General features: G+C 39.8%; 2 non-coding genes across 2 annotated transcripts; both read left to right on the top strand.

Moving 5' to 3' along the window:
* Window positions 1–11,843: 11,843 nt before the first annotated feature.
* On the top strand, window positions 11,844–11,918 carry Trnat-ugu (transfer RNA threonine (anticodon UGU)). Its single transcript has one exon. It is a non-coding gene; the product is annotated as a tRNA-Thr (tRNA).
* Window positions 11,919–12,285: 367 nt separating this feature from the next.
* Trnat-ugu (transfer RNA threonine (anticodon UGU)) lies at window positions 12,286–12,360 on the top strand. Its single transcript has one exon. It is a non-coding gene; the product is annotated as a tRNA-Thr (tRNA).
* The last annotated feature ends 8,139 nt before the right edge of the window (window positions 12,361–20,499 follow it).

The raw sequence follows: 20,499 nt of genomic DNA, 5'->3' as shown, positions 1-20,499 counted from the left end.
CTTGCCCTTTTCTCACACGATATACTGTGAGGTATGCATTAAGGGCAACAGGCAGATCCCACATTTTTATATTTGCGTGAAGCGCTTGACACGGTGCCCCACTGCATACTGGTTACGAAGGAACGACCATATGAAATAAATTTCCACATATAAGAGTGGCTCGAAGAATTTACGTGAACGCGGATGGCTACGTAAACAAGCCAGTAATATCCGGGTACAGTGTTATTAGTGTCGTCCTTGATACAGTCACACCTTGTAAATATCTGGGCGCAAAGTTGCAAAGCGGTATAAAATGAATCTAGCAAGTGAGGACTGCGGTAGGAAACGCAGATGATCAACTTCAGTTTATTGTGAGAATTTTAGGAAAGTGTGGTACATCTGTGAAGCAAACCACATGTAGGACACTAGCGTGTCCTATTCTTGAGTTCTGCTCGAGTGTTTGGGATCCGCACCAGTTCGAATTAGAGGAAGACATCGAAGCAATTCAGAGGCTGCTCGATTTGTTGGTTCCACCAAAATGCAAGTGTTACGGAGATGCTTCAGCAACTCAAATGGGAATTCCTGTCTGAAGGTGACATTCTTTTCGAGGAACCCTGTTGAGACAACTCATAGAAAAGGCATTTGAAGCTGACTGACGAACGATTCTACTGCCGCCAGAATACAGTGTGCGTACGGACGGCGAAGATTGCGATAAATTAGGGCTCATAGGGAAGTACATAGACAATCGTCTTCCTTTAGCTCTATTTGATAGTGGCACAGAGAAGAAAATGACTAGTTGTGGAACAGGGTACCCTCCGCTACACACAGCACGGTGGCTTGCGAGGTATGTATGTAGGTGCAGATGTAGAGGATCAGTCGTTACACTGTCCACCAGCGGCCAGGAAAAAAGAAGTTCCCTGCAAGCCCTCAATTCTCTTATTTTGTTTCGATGATCGTATCTTCCTGTGTGGGTGGGTGTCAACTAAATATTTTCGTAATCGAATAACGCCTTTGCTCTTTCGTTTGCACCCCAGCTCGCGTATCATATCCGTGACAGTCTCTCCCCTGTTCTGCAATAATGCGAAACGAGCTGCCTATCTTCGAACTTTTTCATGTCTTCCGCTAATCCTACCTGGTAAGGATTTCATACCACAGAGGGCGGGCACGCGTAGTGTAGTGGATTTGTTGGATCATCTAACTGTTCTGCCAATAACACATCGTCTTCAGTTCGCCTTCCCTACAAAGTGCAACAGTTCGAAGTCAAGTTCTTCGTAGGTCTTATCCGTAGCGATTTAGGTGAACGTGATTTATCGTGCAACAAGCTGTGGTTCAAATGGTTCAAATGGCTCTGAGCACTATACGACTTAACTTCTGAGGTCATCAGCCGCCTAGAACTTAGAACTAATTAAACCTAACCAACCTAAGGACATCACACACATCCATGCCCGAGGCAGGATTCGAACCTGCGACCGTAGCGGTCGCTCGGCTCCAGGCTGTAGCTCCTAGAACCGCACGGCCACTCCGGCCGGCCAACAAGCTGTGATTGTCTCCTAAATCGCTTATACAGAACAGGAACATCAGAGAGCCTGTAACACTTCTTAGAGAACGCTATGTATCGCTTCTGTTTTACTCGATGACTTTCCGTCAATTACTACGAACTCTCACCTTTCTGATAGTAATTCACGAACCCAGTAGCACGATTGAGTAAAAAATAAATAAATAAGTAAATAAGAATCTTTCCATCAATTGCTACGAACTCTCACCTTTCTGACAGTAATTCACGAATCAAGTAGCACGATTGAGTCACCAAAGGCATGAACGTTTATCAGAAGACGCCAGTGAGCAACGATGTCAAAAAGATTTTGGAAATCTAGAAATATGGAATCAATTTGAGATCTCCTGTCGGTGGTACTCCCTATTCCATCAGGATAAAGAGCTCGTAGTGTCGCACGAGAACGATACTTTCTGAAGACGTGTCGACTTTCAGTCAATACATCTTTTTTGGGTAATTCGTACAAATCGAACACAGTATATGTTCCAAAATCGAAATGCCAGTAGTCGTGAATGATATGGGTCTGTAATCCAACTTCCTGTCTTGATATTCATGATTTGGATTTGCAGCTCCTTGCGTTGACCCTGTTTGCAGTTAAAGTTGTAGGATGTGAAGTCCACCAGATATGCAAAACACCTATTTTCTCTGTACCCAATCATGTTTCAGCACCACTGTGCCATCATCAATGGATTTCCGTTTTATTTATTCTGTAATGTGAACATTTTTATTAAATTATTACAAAAGTAAGTGGATGTTTAGTTCAAACAACAGTTCGTTTCTTTATGTTAATACCTTTACACGTGGTGTGCATGTTTTTTTTTCAGATCACTTGTATATTTTTTACTATAGGTATCTTGACATCTGCAACCAAACGATGTTGATGAGAAATTTTGCTGGGAGTTAACCTACCATCTACAATGTAATTTGGTTTATCGCCATATTTCGCGCATATTTTCGTTTTTACTTACATTTTTGTGTGGCAAACCCATTTCATATCGTGATATACAAGTAAAGATAGCACGTATTTTCCACAAATAAGGTCGTAAAACATTTCTCATTTCTCCAAAACACCAGAGAGTTCGGCGCCAAATTCGAATTTTGTTTACGCTTTATCTCTCTCTCTCTCTCTCTCTCTCTCTGCGTGTGTGTGTGTGTGTGTGTGTGTGTGTGTTTGTACGCTTCTTAGCTGTTTGTGTTGTCTTTTACATGGTGTTCCTTTTGTATGTAAATGGTGAGTCTTTCCAGATTTTTGTGTATCCATTTTTCGTGTGGTGTGTGCATGTGTGTGTGTGTGTGTGTGTGTGTGTGTGTGTGTGTGTGTGTGTGTGTGTAGACTTTATCTGTTTGTGTTGTCTTTCTTGTAAAGTTCCTTTAATGTGTTAAATTGTGCGGCCTTGAACAGTGTAGTGTATTCACTTACTACACTCTGCAAGGCGCGGCAAAAACGGTTCCATACAATCTTATTTGTGGAAAATACTTGCTATATTTACGTGTGCATCACCACACCTCACCATGATGCGGAGAAAAAGGGCTTGCCACACGAAAACGTAAGTAAAAACGAATATAGGCGCTAAATATCGCGACGAACTAAATTACATTCTAGATGGTAGGTTAACTCCCAGCAAAATTTATCATCAACATCGTTTGGTTGCAGATGACAAGCTACCTATAGTAAATAATATACATGTGACCTGAAAAATCATGCACACCAAGTGTAAAGGTATTAACAAAAAGAAACGAACTATTATTTGAACTAAATATCCACATAATTTTGTAATAATGTAATAAAAATGTTCACATTACAGAATGAATAAAACGGAAACCCACTGATGGTGGCACAGTGGTGCTGAAACATGTTTGGGTACTGAGAGAAACCAGTGTTCCGCATATCTGGCGGAACTCACATCCTGCAATTCCTTTCTTGAGTGTAAGTGTGACCTGCGTAACTTTACAGTCTGTAGGTACAGATATTTTATCGTTAGAGGGATTGTATATAATTGCTAAGTATGGAGCTATTATATCAACGTACTCTGAAAGGAACCTAATTGTTCTACAATCTAGACTGGAAGACTTGCCTCTATTAAGTGGTTTGAGTAGCTTCACTACACAGAAGATATCCGTTTCTGAGTTACTCATATTGATTTCACTTTTTTATTCGAATGTCTTTGGTGAAGGAGTTTCGGAAAATCGTATTCGTAACTCCTCTTTCGTGGCACTGTCATCATGAACGTTACCATCGCTATTATGCAGTGAAGGTATTGACTGTATGTTGCCACTGATGCATTTCAAATAAAACCAGAATCTCGAATTTCGAGATAGAGTTTCGTTGTGGAAGGTATTAAAATCGATTCGCATCGAAGTCCGCCCTAAATACCGAGCTCTTGTAAGACTTCGCCAATCTTGGGGATTTTGTGTTCTTTTTAATTTGGTATGTTTTTCTCGTTGGTTCTGTAACAGTGTTCTGTCGTGCTTTGTGTACCACAGAGGATCAGTCCCTTTTCTTATTCATTTCTTTAGTCCCGCCTGTTATTCATTTATTAAGTATAGTTCTCTCGATTGCTTCTGATACTATTTGCTTGAATTCAAGCCACTACTCGTCTACACTTACATAGTTAGTTCGAAAGGAATGGAGACTGTCTCTTAGGAAGCTTTGAGCGACCTTACGTCCGATATTTTTAAAAGATAAATTCTGCGTTTACTTCTGGTGGGGATGGATATTACAGTATTCAGTCTCGCTACAACCACTTGCAGTCACTAATCCCTGTATCCGTCATGCAGCTATCTGCCCAGGAGTATAAATTACTATGAAGTCAAATGTGTTTTCACAAGCCTTTACGCTCCAAGTGGGTTTCGTGAACAAAATGTTGAAAACAATTTTCGCATTTAGTTTAGTTTCAGTCTGTTTTACACCCACCAGAGACGTTGAGCACACATTTTCTCCAATACATTGAAGATAGGTTGAAGCCGCAACCAACTATAACAGTATAAATGGAGTACTTTTTTGAGATAATACACGAGATTTCTTTGAACATTCCAGCAACTGTACCATCATCGGCAGGTCGTTGGTAAAAGGGCCAATTATTAATTAAGTGCGCTTGTTAAGCCTCAACCCATACTAACCCACAGAAACCATCTACTTCAATTTCGCTACAACGTAAATTGCTTGTAACAGCAACTAACACACCAATACCAACTGAAGTTTATCTAACCTTTCTGAACATCGTCAGGCCCCTTGTAAAAATTTTGGGCTGACCTTAACTGTGGCGTTAGCCAGCTTTCAGTGCCTATAACCTACTTGAACTCCAGTCCTCCATCCTCCACCCCCTTACCTAAGTGGTCAGTGCGTCTGATTGTCGTGCAGTGGACCCAGGCTCGATACCCGATCAGCTCATTTGATCAGGACATTGCTATATACTTTTACACACATAGTACCACACAAGGAAGCTTTTCCTAAATGCTACTTTTCTTACTACTTCATAATGTGGCTTGCTATTCTTAGAAATTAGGCGAACAAATCTGTGTATTAGTTTTTTAATATTTTTCTTGGAACTGCCGCAACAACTTTTTTTTTTAAATTTATGTGTATTGTACAAACCAGTTTTTATTTCACACAAAGGTTGTAATAAATTTAGCAGTAATGAATGCATTTTCAAAAATTCTGTACCACAGGAAGTAGTGTTGTAGTATGTACAAAGTCCGTAGCAAATTTCACCTTTTTTTCTTCAATGGTTCACCAGAAAATGTTCCATATTCAATGAAAAATGAAATGTACTGGAAATCCATAAAAAAGATTTTACTATCATTTATAACCGAAAAAAGTATCTTTTGGTAGCCATAACATTACATCTGGTGTTCATGTAGATCTTTAGCTTTAATCTTCTAATATGAACCTTCTGGGGTGCCCATTTGGCAGTATCCTTCACTCACATTTCAGAACTAGAAATACGCACACCAACAGTCTCCTTCAATTACTTTTCAGTGAAGGAACATGTATCAAATTCAAGTCTCATAAGGGTTCTGATTCTTCCAATGTCACCATCACTGAACGCCAGACAAGCGTCATAGGAGGAAATTTTAAAAACAGTAGATGGGCAAAATGTTGCCTTTGGACGTCTCCTCTAAATGAGGTTATCGAAGCCTTCTTTCGAGTTTAGTGTTCCACCATGTGTGCATTTCTTTAATAAAACTTAATTAACTGCATCCTAAATGTGCTCAGGCACTTCTATTCTCTACAGATGTCTTCTCTGATGGCAAGAAATCATAAAATATCACAAACAAGGACAAAGTATTGTACAAAAGGGAGCATTTCACTGCGTATTTGTTGGAACAAGACGGCTTTTACATCATTTGTATCACAAATTAAACTCTGAAAATTGGAGATAATATTTCTAGCATGGTACAGAACTATATGGTGGAAAAAAACTAAACATTTTTGACTGATTTTACATACAACCTCCCCCTCAAGGGGCCCCATTACCTCCAACACTGGAGCTTCCAACTACCAGTGGGCTCACCTTCTGTGGATGCCTAGATCTCGCAGGCCGAGATGCTTCGCCTGAAAAAGGACAAGCGACCTGATCTGCCTCACGATCTTTACCCACCATTGACAGCGCCTGAAATTTGTTTGTCAGACGAACTAGTGAGGCCTTTCCATCGGCCTCCATAAAGGTCTTTCGCTGCCTGGCGTATCTAGGAACGACCTCCTACTTGACCAACGTGTGAGATGTCAGCCTCAGTAGGGACAATAAACGTGGCGGCCACATTAGTGGACCAATCGGAAGAGACACGGATGTGCCATACGTCCCTTGGATCCCTATATATGGTCCCCCACACCGATGCCCTTTTGCAACAGCCTCAGACTGCTTGGAACTGTGAGCGAAGGATCACCAAATCATCCTGCATTCCTCAAGAACTATACGAATTTAACTGCTAAGCACATGTATGTCGAAATAGGTCGGTTTTAGTTAGACGCTCATATAAATAAGTCAGAAATGAATGCTGTACTCTCCTGCTGGAGCAGGAGCAACCTCTTTACTTAGAGCAACCGCTTTACTGAGCTGTCCAACCAACTGACTGTTCAGCCCAAAACAAATGCCTGTGGCGCTGCAGACGGCGGAACTATACACTAGACTGTGCCTAATAATCCTGTAAACACGCAAGAAAGTTACGAATTAAGCAACTAAGCACACACACATAAATCAAAATAAATCGTTTCTGGTTTGGGGCTGGTGGTTCTAAATCGCAAATCAATGTCGTACTCTCCTGTGGTGATACTTCGAACAATGTCTACAAAAATTTCAAGTTTATATCATTCGTTCTGAAAACAAATGAAAGAACATGTCATATGCCTTCTGTGAAATATAACTTCTCATGCAATTTATTGTTTCTAAGGTAATTCTTACGAAAACCTTATAATGTTCCACAAATTTCAGTAATTTAATTACGATATACATTTCTCACTTCTTTGGACATTTCATACTGATTTCCTAATTAAAAAATAACTTTTAAATTAAATTATCTTTATGTATTGGCAAATTACAGGGGTCGCCAGTTTTATGGAACATTCAAAGAACGTAAATAAAAATCATAGCCTAACGTACTCTGATATTCCTGTTTACATGCAACTCGAGTCTATAATATGGTGATTAAACTCTTTTAAGGACAGAAGAAGTGAAAACAAAGTAAAACTGGTCACAACAAAAGTGCCAAAATGAAAAATCTGATTTGATGCAGACCTCCTCTCTAGTTTATACTATGCAAGTCTCTTCATCTCCGACTAATTACAGCAGACTACAACCGTCTGTACCTGATTACTGTATTCATGCCTTTGTCTCCCTCTACAGTTCTTACACTAATGCTTCCCTCCATAACGAAACAAACCATTCCTTGATGCCTCAGGAATTTCAGTGATGGGTTTCAATACTGAAGAAACGTTAACCGATGTGTATGGACATAAAACAAGGTTAGGTTATACTACAATCGTATTCCGACTACAAACACCTTTTCAGTGCAAAACCTACAAAAATGTAATTTTAGCTTGGCATGGAGGATGTAATGTCAAGCTATGCCATGGAGGAAGTTATACCACATGTTTCATCATTTATCGTAGAAGATATCTGTACCCTATCTGGTATTGTTCATAGACCTGTCAAATTAAAAGCGACCGCATGTAACCAAACCTCTCATACCCCTAACAGCTGTGGGCAAGTTACAAATTTTCAACATTCAACACAGTAGTACTAGCATTGTTAGCTGTGATAAATTAGCTGATGAGTATCTGATCCTACTTATTAGTCTTTTTCTACTATGCTGGCGTTTGTACACTTCCGGGTATGACACACTTCTGAAGAGTAATTCATATTCCTCAAGAAAATGAAAAAAAAACCTTAATGTGTAGTGAGACACGACAGAACAGAATCAAACTCCAATTCGTCCGTATTGGTTTGGTCTTGCCCCGTATCCTTCCTCACCATTCTACAACTGATCTTATTTTTCACCACTAATGACTTAGATGCCTAATGAAAGTTAAATATTGTTCCCTTCTTTAAGTCGGAGATAGAAGCATCAATTGACAACCAAAGTAACAACTGAAGAGACCTTAGATACAACAAAGGAAATAATAATTCTTTGGTTGTTATGGTCTAACATCAGCCACGTTGTAGATCAACTCACAGGATTAGGTTCCACCAATTACATAAACCATAAAATATTTTTGATTTCATGGTTCTTGTCGGAACATGTTTCAGCTTAAGTGTGCTGTCACAAAACATGTCTGACCAAGGGAAGTAAGAGTAGAAAAATTATAAGATCTTATTAAACAGACGGAACCCAATCCCGAAACTACAGAGGAAGAAACGAGTCAACTGAAAAGGCTATGCAGAAGAGAGGATAGTTGTACAAGACATATGATGTGTATGATACATTGATTTGACACACAGAAGAAATGGCTGAAACTAAATTTCTGGGAAAATATGAAACTGGAATTTGTGGGTCAAATCTGTGAGACACTGATAGTAATATGTATGCAGAGAAGAGGGGAGAGTAAGGTAACTGCTCAAACAGGCCATTGAAGCGATGTATTTAATGAAGCTACTTAGTGAAATTTGTTTCATGTAACTGACTCATAATTGAGTTATACTCAGCAGATACTATTTTACTTTCATTCTAAATCTTTTGGCCATTAGCAGTATAATATCTACGACTATCATTTAAATATATGTATGTTTCTTGTTTCAGATTGGATCTTCTAGATGCATTGAGCTTCAAGTGCAACAAGCATTTGAGAACTGTAAACCTCTCTGACAATCCCAGTCTGCGTCACTTGCCTCTATTGGTCAGTTCATCAATAGAGACCATGTATATAGAGAATTGCAGCCTGACGAGCATTGATGTTGCTGTAGTGAAGAGAATGACAGCGCTGAAGATCCTGTCATTGAGTGGCAATCGTGATCTACACTGCCTGTCTGAGAAAAAACGGCTGGAGGACGCTCTGCCTGATCTCTCCGTCATCTGCGAAGATTCTGTAGAGTATCGTTCCTCTCAGCCCACCATTGGTGGTCGAGAATCCCCTCCACTAAATTTTCACAATAACACACAATCAACAATACATCCAACACGAAATGATGTTGGAAATTCTGCATCTCAACTTCAACAGTCAGCATGGACTATTACCATTCTAGCTGTTTTTGTCTTCACAAACGTTGGGGTCCCAGTCTAAAGACTGTCTCAAGTTATCAGCCTAAGGACTGGCGCTATTAGATGTTGCATAGTCTAGCCTTTTCCTGACCTTTGAACTACGTAAATTTAAACTCCTATATCAGACATTGATTCATAATAGTAAGCCTATTCATACTTAATGTGGGTTCAAAACTGCATCAAATACTCATTAACTTTCAAATGAGAATGGATATCCAATGTCAAGACTGAAATTTTGTTGAATCTTGATGATTTCAATGTTAAATTGCATTTCAATGTTAATTAGCACTGTTAGTGACTCACTATAGAATTTTATTCTGGCACATGTACTATATATTGGTTCCTGTATGTTTGACACTTTGCAGCCAATATTTAGTTTTAAAACTGTGTTAGAGATTAATTAGTACTCGAATGAGGCTAAATTATAAGCTTCGAATTTATAAAATCTTTTTGCTATCGGTTGGTGGCAAAATGACGATTGATACTCAGGTATGAGATTCTAAATTCTGTTAAATTTAGTTTATTTCTCATACGATTGCTGATGGTTGATGCTGTTTCTAGCATTCGATTATATTTTAGTTACCTTTTGAGTAACAGTGGATAGTCAATTTTTAAGCTGAAACATTGTCTTTGATGTGCGTTGGTAATGTAATAACAATACACATCTTGCTGTTTCTAGCATTCGATTACATTTTAGTTACGTTTTGAGTAACAGTGTATAGTCGATTTTTAAACTGAAACGTTGTATTTGATGTGCATTGATAATGTAATGACAATACACATCTTGATTAACTTCTCATGATCGAGATTCACAATCATAGAGAATTTCTTGAAGAACATCCCATCCTCCGTTGATTGTAGAAATTATTTATTTCACGATTGCAATTTCGGCTTTTGAGCCATTTTCAAGTGGTATTGAACTCAGTCTGCCTGAGTTGTGAATATATTTTTGCTCCAATGGCCTTAGTTCACACGTAAACTGTGTGTCAGAACATTAATTTGTAGCGATTTATGTGAAAAATTTTAACACTGGTAACATTTCACGCAATTTACATAATTTAAAGCTACAGAGCTTTGCACTTTGCATTCGTTTCACGTTGCTGTACTTCTACAGTGAAGATGCTTATTTTTGACGATGACATACGGTATGTGTGTCTCAGAGGATTCTGAAGTCTTGAATATGCTAAAACAAAATCTTTAGCAATAGCACTTGAAAATGGCCCAAAGGCCGAAATTGCAATCGTGAAATAATTTCTACAGTCAACGGCGAACATGCCGCCTTTTAAAAAATATTAACATCTGGTTAGTATTCATAAGAGGATACATAACCAACGATTGTTTTAATATTCTATTGGAGATCGGTTGCAGTAAGCAGCCAATTCTTTACCAAAAAAATGTATTGATTGCAGGTAGTATGTAATTGAAGGCATAAAGCTGACGTACAGTTTTACTGGCTTCTACAACAATTATTTATAATTGTAAGCCTAAATTGTAAACGAATAGTTACAATTCTGTTATACATTGCTTAGCACACAAGTGAGTGTGCAAGGTATTATATTAATAAGTCTGGGAACAACACTTGGTTATTATTGATCAGGAGATATATATTCAATACCAGAGTCATAATTGTACTAAAAATTGTTTAGTTTTATAATTAGTATAAATAGCCATAAAATGTACTGAATGTCAGGTTGCATTGAAATAAAGATATTCAGCCTAAGAAGCAATTAGACATTGGTTACCACATAGACAAGGCTATATAGCGAATGTTTGAGATTTTACTAATTTTATGAAAAATGCTCAAATTACAATATGTAGCAAGTTTTGACAATAATAATTTTACTTTATGTTACCAAGTATCTCATAAGCATGTATTGCTAATCCATCGAATATAAGCTCACACAACACAAGAAAGTACAACTGATGTAGAATTCTGAATGCTTTTACATGTTTGACATCATTTGAATGTGGAGTACATCCGATGTTTATCATAAAAATTCTGTTTGAGATTAATAAAGTCTTCTTGTGTTTACAGAATTTATGAATGGTTTAAGTTAAGATGTTTCCGTTATGTGGCTTTCAGCCATCTTTTGAAGTTAATTAATTAAACTGCTGGCTGCTCTGTCACCAAACTAAGCTGATATACGTTTTGCATTCTATATGGATTTAACGAGTTTTGCCATCTTGAACAAATAATTAAATGATCAATAAGTAAGCAGGAGATCCCGGTTTCGAGTCCCGGTCGGGGCACACATTTTTCAACATGTCCCCAATGAAGTACATCAACGCCTGTTTGTAGCTAGGGTGTCCATTTAATTATCATTTCATTTCTAGCAAAGCTGCATGATCATCCACGGTAACTGTTGTTTCGGGAACAGATACTACCGTCATATATAGTTAAAAATATGGCTTTCCGGACATTGACCTTTTTGTGCGAACGCACTCGCTATGCCCGAACTCGTACGGGGCTTGGTAGATTAATCTGCCACGAGTAATGAGTATGATGGGCAAGCATCTATTAGGCGCACTACGAACGTAGTGGTGTGGACATGTTGGGAATGTGGGTCTCACGGGGAGCGTGCAAGGGATAAATCCCTGCAGACGCACTATCCTCTGTGCCCGCGGTGGCTCAGATGGATAGAGCGTCTGCCATGTAAGCAGGAGATCCCGGGTTCGAGTCCCGGTCGGGGCACACATTTTTCAACATGTCCCCAATGAAGTACATCAACGCCTGTTTGTAGCTAGGGTGTCCATTTAATTATCATTTCATTTCTAGCAAAGCTGCATGATCATCCACGGTAACTGTTGTTTCGGGAACAGATACTACCGTCATATATAGTTAAAAATATGGCTTTCCGGACATTGACCTTTTTGTGCGAACGCACTCGCTATGCCCGAACTCGTACGGGGCTTGGTAGATTAATCTGCCACGAGTAATGAGTATGATGGGCAAGCATCTATTAGGCGCACTACGAATGTAGTGGTGTGGACATGTTGGGAATGTGGGTCTCACGGGGAGCGTGCAAGGGATAAATCCCTGCAGACGCACTATCCTCTGTGCCCGCGGTGGCTCAGATGGATAGAGCGTCTGCCATGTAAGCAGGAGATCCCGGGTTCGAGTCCCGGTCGGGGCACACATTTTTCAACATGTCCCCAATGAAGTACATCAACGCCTGTTTGCAGCTTGGGTGTCCATTTAATTATCATTTCATTTCTAGCAAAGCTGCATGCTCATCCACGGTAACTGTTCTTTCGGGAACAGATACTACCGTCACATATAGTTGATCAATAAGTTTCATTTAATTTACGGCTATGGCCACAAACTTTTTGTTAACAGATTACCGGTTTCAGGCTATAATGACCATCATCAGATCTGTTTTATAAAAACAAAGTCCTAATGTACTGCAGCCATAGTGGCATTGTCAAATGTTACGTACAAAATCAGCACCAGCATCGTCAAATATATATAAATATGCTGGTGCTGATTTTGCATTTAACATTTGACGATGCCACTATGGCTGCAGTACATTAGGACTTTGTTTCTATAAAACAGATCTGATGATCATTATAGACCGAAACCAGTAGTCCTAACAAAAAGTTTGACCATAGATGTAAATTAAAGGAAAGTTATTGTATATACGGGTCACTGTTTTATTTGCGACAATGTCCAGGTTGTGAGATTAAATGATCACATCCACAGTCGGTTTCCAGTATACTGCTCCTCAGTATGGCAGTAAACTGTCAATTATGTGGTCCTTCACCTCAGTGGGTAGGTTGCTTTGAAAGTTTAGTGAACCTCAAAATAAAATTGACGACTCAACAACGATTTCAACACTTTCATGACTGATGGGGCACATATACCTCTCTGTAGCTATGAGCCATCAATTGGAGCAGTGCGCCTGTTTCACTAAAATTGACTGAGATCGTCTCTTCCATTACAACAATCTCTGAAGTAAGTGAGTTATCTTACATATAGTGGATTTGGTTTGAAACTTTATCACAAGGCTCAGCAATTCTATTGGCTTCTACAATATCTGTATTTAGTGGGACATACATGCCTAACAAACTTCATAGACTGTACAGAACATCTTTATGCAATATTGCACAGTGATCTTTAAATTTCGTGTTGAAAAGTGTGTGTGGTTCTCAAATTTTTAACTGTCAGAAGAACAAATGTGTTTTGGTATTGTACTGTTAAGCATTTTCCCATATTTTTCACCTTATTAAAAACACTCTTTTAGCACGGGCTTGCTTAGGCTCAACAGACGCACATGTGCCATCTCACTGATTATCAAAACTGGCAAATTTTAAATTTTGTTGGTAAAGAAAGTGTGTTTCATAACAAAAGACTGTTTTTTACTTGTAATTTTTCGAACATATGTCAAAGAAATTTTAACTATGAAAGACTAAGAAGGGGCCTGGAATCTTCAATGATATTTATAGGATATTAATTATTCGTAATCTCATTTTTTGGTAGAGGCTATACACGAAGGTGCATTAGCCCATCCCAACATGTAACGAACTGTGCTAAGTTCACTTGTGATTAATGAAGCTTTCGTCCCTATAGATGTGATACTGACATATTTGTATGTTGATAAGATGTTCAGAAGTTCTCAGCAACGCACACAACTTGCAGCTCACCATACACAGAAAATCATCGACCAATACGCCGATAATCTGAGAAGTAAATCGAAAATATAACGCAGACTATAGAATCTGGAAAGTGAAATAAACCTGTAGAGACAAAAACTCAAGTGCTACATTAACAAAGAAACTAGACTGCTCATCAACAGCATAAACACTGATTATTAAAGAAAAGAACTGTTTATTCGTTTAGGAATAACTCTTTGTATCAATAAATATTTTTACATGACATTTTCATATATGCACCACATTTACAATATACATATACATAGTTGAGCTTACTATTATGAACATAGCATGTTGCATTGCACTGCATGCTTAAGGGGTTCACTCATGAAATGTGTTAATGATCAGTTTCCCACATTTGTTCCAACACAGTTGCCTCCAAGCTCTTCAAGGTGCAAATGCTGTTGTGATGATACCTCCGACCCTGCTGTTTTTTAAATTAGAATTGGACAATTACTGATAATTCACAAAAAAAAAACTAATAGTCCTATAAAAAGCGTTTACGTTACTACTCGCGAAATACAGGATTCAAGAACTTACTGTAATACATATTTTAACTAACTATGAAAATCACTTCAGCAAGTACACAACTAGAATGAATATGGTAGCAGCCATGAATATTCCCTCACAATTGACGACTGACAGGTGACTACACTTACTGGAAAGGATAGCCTTCTGCATGCCAACAAATCGTCTAACGAAACACAGAAAATAGATGGTGTGGCATATAAAATATTGTTTGACAATACATCACTCTGAGATCATGATGTGCTTTCGTTTTTCAATGGAGCCTCACTCGTGATAGGTACGTCGCAGTGGTTGGGAACAAAATTTCTGTGTTCCAACTAAACTTGCATTCTTTTCCGTATATTTAATTTAAATACGTACGGCTTTGGTATTCCTAGCTCTCATGAGATTAAGGTTATAAGATGACAGAAGTGCTGCCCTAAATTCAGTTTATTATGATCAGGTTCAGAATGTTTTACAGTTCACGTGTATAACACGTAGATACGCAGCTCTCTCATTTATTCACCGTAATGACTTCGATACATCAATGCTGCCCAGTGAACCACAAACATTGGCAAAGTGTGTTGGGTCGCATGCCTCAACGAAACGATACAGATAGCCATACAATAGGTGGCGCCACACTGAAGGGGTAGCTGTGGAAAGGTCAGACGGACATGTGCTTCTGAAGAGTGCAACAGCCTTTCTATAGTTGCAGTGGCAACAGTGTGAATGATGAATTGATCTCGCCTTGTAAGAGTAGCCAAAATGGCCTTGCTCTGCTGGCACTGTAAACGGCTGAAAGCGAGGGAAACTACAGCTTTCATTGTTCCCTGGGACATGTAATTCTGCTCTATGGTTAAATTATGACGGAAAAATATTCCAGGAGTAAGACAGTTATCCTTTGCGCCTTCAGGCGTGGATTACTTAGGAGGATGTCGTTATCAGTAAAAATAAAACTGGAACTCTACAGATAAGAGCGGGGAGTGTTAGATCTTTAATCGGGTAAATATCTTAGAAAATTCGAAAAGGGTAATGGAAAAGTTTAAGATAGATATAGTGGGGAGTAGTGAAGTTTAGAGACAGGAACAACAGAATTTGTGCACAGGTGAGTACGAGTTATAAATACAAATCGAATGAAGGTAATGCAGGAGCAGATTTAATAATGAATAACAAAATGACAACAGGCTAAGGCACTATGAGCAGCATAGTGAAGCCATATTGCAGCCAAGAGAAATGCAAAGCCACCACCCACCACAGTAGTACAAGTTTACATGCCAACTAGCTCTGCAGATAATGAGATTGAAAGCATCTACAATGAGAAACAAGAAATTATTCAGATACTTGAGGGAGAGGAAAACTTAACTGTATTCGGTGGCTGGCAAACGGTAGTAGGAAAAGAAAGAGAAGGGAATATAGTCGGAGGATATGGACTGGGGAAAAGGAATGAAAGGGGAAGCCACCAGGCAGTGCTTTCCTCAGAGCATTATTTAATCATCGCTCACACTTGGTTTGGCTCTGAGCGCTGTGGGGCTTAACATCTGAGGTCATCAGTACCCTAGAACTTAGTGCTGCTTAAACCTAACCTAAAGACATCACACACATCCATGCCCGAGGCAAGATTCGAACCTGCGACCGTAGCGGTCGTGCGGTTCCAGACTGAAGCGCGTAGAACCGCTCGGCCACCCCGGCCGGCTCACACTTCGTTTAAGAATCGAAAAACAAGGCGCTGTGCAGGGAAGAGACCTGGTGTCACTGTAAGCTTTCAGACTGATTATATAATGGTGAGACAGAATTTTCGCAGTCAGATTTTAAAGTGTAAGAAATTTCCAGTGGCGGACGCTGACTCTGACCACAATTTATTGGTTACGAATGGCAGATTAAAACTGAAGCATTTGCAAAAAGATAGGAAATTAAGGAGACGGGAATTGGATAAGTTGAAAGAACCAGCGGTAACAGAGTTTCAAAGGGAGAATTAGACAATCATTGACTGGAACAGGTGAATGGAATACTGGACAGTAGAATAAGAATGGGTAGGATTGAGAGAAGAAATAGTGAAGGCAGCAGAGGATCAAATACGTAAAAGGACGAGTCGTAGCAGAATCCTTGACTATCACAGGAGATACTAAATCTCATTTTCGAAAGGAGAAAATATAAAAATGCAACAAATTAAGCAGGCTAAAGGGAATAGAAACGTTAGAAAAACTAGACTGACAGGAAGTGCAAGATGGCTAAGCAGGAGTCTCTAGAGGACAAATGTACCTTCATAAAAGCTTGTATAGCTAGAGGAAAGGTAGATACCGCCTACTGGAAAATTAAAGAGGACTTTGGAGAACAAAGAAACAGCTGTAAGAAAATCAATAGCTCAGACAGGAAACCAGTACTGAACAAAGAAATGAATATATAGAGGGGCTACTCAAGCGAAATCAACTTAAAGGCAATATTACAGAAACGGGAGAGGAAGTAGATCAAAATGAGATGCGAGAAGAATTTTAGCGAGCAGTGAACGACCTCAGTGGAAACAATACCCCTACATTAGATGGCAATCCCTGAGACTGGCAGATATCCTTCAGAAAGCCAGCCACGACTAAACTACTCCACCTCGTGTGATATTCGTGGGACACGGAAATTCTCTCAGATTTGAGGATGGATGCAATAATTTCAATTCCAAAGAAAACAGTTGTGCACTACCGTACTAGCTACTTAACAAGTCACAGGCGCATATCCCTGGCATGAATTATTTAAAGAAGATTGGAGAAACAGATAAAACTGACATCGGGGAAGATCAGTTTTGGTTCCAGAAAAGTGCTACAACAGGTGAGGCAATGACGACCTTGCGATGTATCTCAGAAAATAGGTTAAGGAAAGGTACACTTACTTGTATAACATTTGTAGATTTACAGAAAGCTTTTGACAACGTTGACTGGACTACCCTCTTCAGATTTCTGAAACTAGAAAGAGTAACATGCAGTCGGCGATAGATTATTTACAACATTGAACCGTGATTAATTTTCAAAGAATATTCTTAAGAATTCATTTTATTTACTAGCGATTCATCAAGAACATTAACACATTTAATCACACTATGTAAGCATGGAAGTAGCTGCCATGGAATAACTGACGAAATCATAACCAAATTTCTTTGAACAAATGGGAATTTTATTCACTTTTTAGTGCCTAAAAGCAGTTTTTTAAAAGAAAGATTTACAATTATAATCAGAAAGCACAATGTAAATATCAAAGTTTCAATTTATTCAGAGGCAGAAAGAAACAAGTTTTGACTGTATGAGCTTTTAGGCAGAGAACCTTGCCGCTCCCTTTTGACACGGCCGTAGTTACGACCGCTCACAACAGCCTCTGAAAGACTACACTGGTGTAAATCTGCAACACACCAGATCACTTTAAACTAAGAGTTTTAACAATTTACACAAGCATACAAACTATGCACCCCCCGTAGGAGGGATGGAAGTGGTACGAACACTAACAATTAAAATATTAACCTTGCCACTGAAGGTGCAACTTAATTTAATTTATAAGAAAAGTCTTACGGTGAAAGGATGGCAACTTTATATACTAAAATGACCATTTAAATAAAAGCCCATGAAATGCAATTTTAAATAAAATTCTACAAGGTTGGCCAAACAATAGTTAAGATGCTCTACAGTACACAGATATCGCCTCTCAAGATCATAGGCAATAATATCAAAGTTTCCAAAGATCAAGACATATTTCAGGTACTAGGCCGTTACACTCCAAGCAATAAATTCGTTAACACACCAAATCCGACAAACATGACAGAGGCAGCTACTAACGTACGATTGATAGGGAGATTACCGAACAACCCGAACCGCAGGTTGCTCTAACCCACCCCTACTCCACAAGGGAAAAACGGACCACCCAATTTATAAACAACCACCTTCCTGCGGCTGGGCAAACGGAAAAGAATGGTAGGACGACCTCAAAGCAAAACGGCCGGTGACCTCACCAACAAAACAAGTAGAATTTAACAAGAGTAAATCAAACAAGATATCACCAATCACTTAACTCCTAATGAACGGCGATTTCTCGAGAAGGCCTGGCGCAGCACCCCCAAATCGCTCTCCCGAACCGTCCGCTGCCAGCCGCTTCAACGGACGCAGGAAGGCGCGCCGATCTCCCGTCCACGGCGTCGCAGTTCGCGCCGGCCAGACTGATGTCGTGGGTTGACTCCTGTTGCTCTCGTGTCGACAACGAAGTCATTAACCCTCGCTATACGCCGCGGCACTGGACACGTGGCGACCTCACATGCGCCGACGCTCAAGACGGACAAGTCATCTTGTGTCTCAGTGCGTGACCGACCAACCGATCGATCCAACTGCCAATGACCATTGCCTGAGCAAACTCGAGCAGACTGGCGGCCTAACGCGCAGACTCAGATGCAGGAACTAAGCCCCGACCGTGCGACCACTCGCTGAGTTCTCTTACTGGCGGAGTGGAAAGACTCTCATTTTGCCGACTTTAAAGGTTGATCCGAACGACATACTGGCACTCCGAACGACAGACAGACACTAACTGCCTAACAAATGACGGCGGCCGCGGTGGTCTAGCGGTTCTAGGCGCTCAGTCCGGAACTGCGCGACTGCTACGGTCGCAGGTTCGAATCCTGCCTCGGGCATGGATGTGTGTGATGTCCTTAGGTTAGTTAGGTTTAAGTAGTTCTAAGTTCTAGGGGACTGATGACCACAGATGTTAAGTCCCATAATGCTCAGAGCCGTTTGAACCATTTTTGAACCTAACAAATGCGGACGAGAGAGAGACCCAGAGTGACCGACTGGCGAGTTCATAGCGCCCCTTAAATGCACGTGAACAGGCAACCTTTCCCCTTTCCCACCAGAGGGAGACACCAAAGCTGCGACTGCCGCAGCGGCGCCACCGCCAGAAACGGAGGGCGACTGCTGCACACTACGCGCTGCGTCGCGCTCTTCAAAACAGCAATTTTTACCACGGCTCAAACATGTACGGAAACGAGCCGGCAGTTACAAGAGTCACTGGCCTGAAAGGGAAATGGTGGTTGAGAAGAGAGTAAGACAGATTTGTGGCCTATTCCAAATGTCATTTAATCTGTATACTGAGCAAACTGTGAAGGAACGGACATTGGAGTTCAGGGAGAAGAAATAAAAACTTTAAATTTTTGCCACTGACATTGTAATTCCATCATGGACGCCAAAGGACTTTGAAATGCAGTTGAACGGAACGTACAGTATCTTAATAAAGACAAACGAATGGTAATGAATTGTAGTCGAGTTGAATCAGGTGATCATTAGGGAATTACATTAGGAAATGAGACATTAAAATTAGTAGATCAGTTTAGCTACTTGGAGAGTAAAATAATATAAAAAGGCCGAAATAGAGAAGATATGAAAGTGTAAAATTGCAATTTGAAGAAGAGGAATTAATCAACATTGAATATAAATTTAATTAAGGAGTATTTCCTGAAGGCATTCTGGGATGTAACCATGTATGGATGGACTCACATCCGGGAGGATGACTTCAAACCCGCGTCCGGCCATCAAGATTCAAGTTTTCCGTGGTTTACCTAAATCACTTCATGGAGATGCTGGGATGGTTCCTTTGACAGCGCGCGTCCGATTTTCCTTTCCCACCCTCCCCTAATCCGAGCTTGCGCCCAGTCTCTAACGAACTCGCTGTCGACGGGACGTTACACAACTACTCTACCCTACTCTACTACTTTTACCATGTATGGAGGTGAAACATGAACAATTAACAGTTTATAAAAGGAGAGAATAGAAGCTCTAAAAATGTGGAATACAGAAGAATGTTGGAGATCACATGGGTAATCTTACTTTAATATAACAATTAAGAAAGTGCTGTCGAATTTCGAAAACAACATATTTGTGGCATAACTTACTGGAAGAAGAGGTTGGTTCATAAGACACATCCTGAGAGATTAATTTTGTGTTGAAGGAGAGAAAACTGCAGAGGGAGACCAAGATACGAGAACAGTAAAGAGATTCAAAAGGATTTAGATTACTCGGAGATGCAGAGATTCGCACAGGGTAGAGTAGCGTGGAGAGCTGCATCAAACTAGTATTCAGGCTATAAACCACAACAACAATAAC

The sequence above is a fragment of the Schistocerca serialis genome, chromosome 7 (assembly GCF_023864345.2).
Source record: "Schistocerca serialis cubense isolate TAMUIC-IGC-003099 chromosome 7, iqSchSeri2.2, whole genome shotgun sequence".
In the NCBI taxonomy this organism is placed as follows: Eukaryota; Metazoa; Arthropoda; class Insecta; order Orthoptera; family Acrididae; genus Schistocerca; species Schistocerca serialis.
Note: the sequence above shows the minus strand (reverse complement) of the source record. Positions and strands in the feature narration are given on the sequence as shown.